The sequence below is a fragment of the Arachis stenosperma genome, chromosome 9 (assembly GCF_014773155.1).
Source record: "Arachis stenosperma cultivar V10309 chromosome 9, arast.V10309.gnm1.PFL2, whole genome shotgun sequence".
In the NCBI taxonomy this organism is placed as follows: domain Eukaryota; kingdom Viridiplantae; phylum Streptophyta; class Magnoliopsida; order Fabales; family Fabaceae; genus Arachis; species Arachis stenosperma.
The window spans coordinates 95,418,463-95,423,178 of NC_080385.1; the positions used below are offsets into that span (position 1 = coordinate 95,418,463).

A 4,716-nucleotide genomic window follows, 5' to 3' on the forward strand; every position below is an offset into this window, starting at 1 on the left:
AAATTCACTTTTCTGGATTTTACTATGAGTTTGTGTGTTTTTCTGTGATTTCAGGTATTTTCTGGCTGAAATTGAGGGATCTGAGCCAAAATCTGATCCAGAGACTCAAAAGGACTGCAGATGCTGTTGGATTCTGACCTCCCTGCACTCGAAGTGGATTTTCTGGAGCTACAGAAGCCCAATTGGCGCGCTCTCAACGGCGTTGGAAAGTAGACATCCTGGGCTTTCCAGCAATATATGATAGTCCATACTTTGCCCAAGATTTGATGGCTTAAACCGGCGTTCAAAGTCACCTCAAGAAATTCCAGCGTTAAACGCCGGAACTGGCACCTAAATGGGAGTTAAACGCCCAAACTGGCACCAAAGCTGGCGTTTAACTCGAAGAAGAGTCTCTACACGAAAATGCTTCATTTGCTCAGCCCAAGCACACACCAAGTGGGCCCGGAAGTGGATTTTTATGTCATTTACTCATCTCTGTACACCCTAGGCTACTAGTTTTCTATAAGTAGGACCTTTTACTATTGTATTATCATCTTCGGATTATTTTAGATCCTTTGATCATCTTTGGACATCTAGTTCTTAGATCATTTGGGAGGCTGGCCATTCGGCCATGCCTAGACCAAGTTCTTATGTATTTTCAACGGTGGAGTTTCTACACACCATAGATTAAGGTATGGAGCTCTGCTGTACCTCGAGTATTAATGCAATTACTATTGTTCTTCTATTCAATTCCGCTTGTTCTTTGTCCAAGATATCACTTGTTCTTCAACTTGATGAATGTGATGATCCGTGACACTCATCATCATTCTCACTCATGAACAAGGTGACTGACAACCACTCTTGTTCTACAAGCATCTGAGGCTTAGTGAATATCTCTTGGATTCCTGATAACACGATGCATGGTTGATCGCCTGACAACCGAGTGCTCGCCTGACAAACGAGCCAGCCATTCCGTGAGATCAGAGTCTTCGTGGTATAGGCAAGAAACTGATGGCGGCATTCAAGAGAATCCGGAAGGTCTAACCTTGTCTGTGGTATTCTGAGTAGGATAATGATTGAATGACTGTGACGTGCTTCAAACTCCTAGCAGGCGGGGCGTTAGTGACAGACGCAAAAGGATCAATGGATTTTATTCCGGCCTGACCGAGAACCGACAGCTGATTAGCCATATGCTGTGACAGAGCAGGGAACATTTTCACTGAGAGGATAGGAGGTAGCCACTGACAACGGTGAAACCCTACATGAGCTTGCCATGGAAAGGAGTAAGAAGGATTGGATGAAGACTGTAGGAAAGCAGAGAGACGGAAGGGAAGGCATCTTCATACGCTTATCTGAAGCTCTCACCAATGATATACATAAGTATCTATCTTTATCTTTATGCTTTATTCGTTTATCCTATACCATTTGAGTCTGCCTGACTGAGATTTACAAGGCGACCATAGCTTGCTTCATACCACCAATCTCCGTGGGATCGACCCTACTCGCGTAAGGTTTATTACTTGGACGACCCCGTGCACTTGCTGGTTAGTTGTGCGAAGTTGTGTTTATGCCATGGTATTGAGCACCAAGTCTTTGGAGCCATTACCAGGGATTGTTCTGTGTATTAAAAAGTATTGATCACAATTTTGTGCACCAAGTTTTTGGCGCCGTTGCCGGGGATTGTTCTTGAGTATGGACAACTGACGGTTCATCTTGTTGCTTAGATTAGGTATTTCTTCTTCAGTTCTTAAGAATGAATTCTAGTGTTTCATGGTGATCTGTTGAAATCTGGGCTGGCTGTGAAGCCATGTCTATCTTATTGGACCGAGTTTTGGAGCAATGATCTGCTAAGGCTTGGCTGGCCATTGGCCATGTCTAGTGTTTTGGACTGAAGCTTTCTTTGAAAGCTTGGCTGGCTGTGAAGCCATGTCTAATTCCTGGACCGGAGTCTTAGACTAGCATTGCAATGATTCCTGGAATCCAAACTGAGAATTCTGAAACCTTTATTTTCTATTTTCACATAATTTTCGAAAAAAGCACAAAAAAAAATTTCACAAAATCATAAAAAAACCAAAAATATTTGATGTTTCTTGCTTGAGTCTAGTGTCTCATCTTAAGATTGGTGTCAATTGCATGCATTCATTCATGTGTCTTAAGAATCTTCAAGTAATTCTTGATGATTTCTTACTCTGATCTTTGAATTCTTTTGACTTGAGTGTTTATGTGTCTCATGTAGTGTCAGTAGTATACAAACTGCTAAGTTTGTGTCTTGCATGCATGTTATTTTTTCTTGTTGCATTTTTAATTATTAAAAATCCAAAAATATTTTTAATTTGTGTCTTTTCAAGTCAATAATACAAAGAATTGAAGATTCAGAACATACTGCAGAGGAATTACATAGAAAAAGCTGAGCATTCAAAAATGCCCAGTGAAGAAGACAGACTGGCGTTTAAACGCCAGCCAGGGTACCTGGTTGGGCGTTTAACGCCCAAAGAGGTAGCATTTTGGGCGTTAAACGCCAGAATGGATGCCATTATGGGCGTTTAACGCCAGGATGGTGCTAGGGGGAAGATTTTGTCTTCAAATCAATTTTTTTTTCAAGTTTTCAAAGTTTTTCAAAATCAAATCTTTTTCAAATCATATCTTTTCAATCAAATGTTTTCAAAATCAATTTCTTTCCTTTTTCAAAGATACTTACTAACAATTAATGATTTGATTGAACATCTCAAGTTTGTTGCCTTTTCTGTTGAGAAAGGTTTAATGTTTGAATCATATCTTTTCTTGTTAGGCAAGTCATTAATTTTTAAAATCAAATCTTTTTAAAATTGTTTCAAATCATATCTTTTAAATTGTTTTTCAAATCATATCTTTTCAATCACATCTTTTTAAAACCAATCATATCTTTTTAATCACATCTTTTTCAAAATAGTTTTCAATCAAATCTTTTTAATTTCTAATTTCAAAATCTTTTTCAAAAATCACTTTACTTCTTTCCCACTTTTGTTTCGAAAATCAATTAGTGTTTTTCAAAATGTTTTCAAATCTTTTACTTAATTTTCGAAAATTACTTCCCTTCTTCTCACATCCTTCTATTTATGGACTAACACATTCCTTAATGCAAATTCGAACTCCATCTTCTTTGATAAGTTCGAATTTTCTACCTCTGTCTTCCATTTTCTTCCTCCTCTGACACCTCAAGGAATCTCTATACTGTGACATAGAAGATTCCATATTTTCTTGTTCTCTTCTCTTTCATATGAGCAGAACAAAGACAAAGGCATTCTTGTTGAAGCTGACCCTAAACCTGAAAGGACCTTGAAGCGAAAGCTAAGAGAAGCTAAGGCACAACTCTTTATTGAGGACCTGACCGAATTCTTCAAAGAAGAAGAAGACATGGCAGCCGAAAACAACAACAATGCCAACAATACAAGGAAGGTGCTGGGTGACTTACTGCACCTACTCCCAATTTCTATGGGAGAAGCATCTCTATCCCTGCCATTGGAGCAAACAACTTTGAGCTTAAGCCTCAATTAGTTTCTCTAATGCAACAGAATTGCAAGTTCCATGGACTTCCAATGGAAGATCCTCATCAGTTTTTAGCTGAGTTCTTGCAAATCTGTGACACAGTCAAGACTAATGGGGGTTGACCCTGAGGTCTACAGACTGATGCTATTCCCTTTTGCTGTAAGAGACAGAGCTAGAATATGGTTGGACTCACAACCTAAAGAAGCCTGGACTCTTGGGAAAAGCTAGTCAATGCCTTCTTGGCAAAGTTCTTTCCACCTCAAAAATTGAGTAAGCTTAGAGTGGAAGTCCAAACCTTCAGACAGAAGGATGGTGAGTCCCTCTATGAAGCTTGGGAAAGATACAAACAATTAATCAGAAAGTGTCCCTCAGACATGCTTCTGAATGGAGCATCATAGGTATTTTCTATGATGGTCTCTCTGAACTATCCAAGATGTCTTTGGATAGCTCTGCTGAGGATCTCTTCATCTGAAGAAGACGCCTACAGAAGCTCAAGAGCTCATTGAAATGGTTGCAAATAACCAATTCATGTACACTTCTGAAAAGAATCCTGTGAACAATGGGACAAGTCAGAGAAAGGAATTGTGAGATTGATGCTCTGAATGCCATACTGGCTCAGAACAAGATATTGACTCAACAAGTCAATTTGATTTCTCAATGTCTGTCTGGACTGCAAAATGCACCAAGCAGTACTAAGGATGCTTCATCTGAGAAGAAGCTTATGATCATGAGGACCCTTCAATGGAAGAGGTGAATTACCTAGGAGAACCCTATGGAAACACCTATAATTCTTCATGGAGAATCACCCAAATTTCTCATGGAAGAATCAAGAGAAACCTCAACAAGGTTTCAACAACAACAATGGTGGAAGAAACAGGTTTAGCAATGGCAAGCCTTTCCATCATCTTCTCAGCAACAGACAGAGAATTCTAAGCAGAACCCCTCTGACTTAGCAACCATGGTCTCTGATCTAATCAAAACCACTCAAAGTTTCATGACTGAAACAAGGTCCTCCATTAGGAATTTGGAGGCACAAGTGGGACAGCTGAGTAAGAAAATTACTGAACTCCCTCCTAGTACTCTCCCAAGCAATACAGAAGAAAATCCAAAAGGAGAGTGCAAGGCCATCAACATGGCCGAATTTGGAGAGGAAGGAGAGGAAGTGAACGCCACTGAGGAAGACCTCAATGGGCATGCACTAACCTCCTCTGA

The 4,716-nt window shown here is 39.8% G+C and overlaps 1 non-coding gene across 1 annotated transcript; it reads right to left on the reverse strand.

The window, feature by feature from the left end:
• Positions 1–3,776: 3,776 nt before the first annotated feature.
• Positions 3,777–3,884, reverse strand: LOC130953462 (small nucleolar RNA R71). The gene has a single exon (XR_009075632.1). It is a non-coding gene; the product is annotated as a small nucleolar RNA R71 (small nucleolar RNA).
• Between the last annotated feature and the right edge of the window lie 832 nt (positions 3,885–4,716).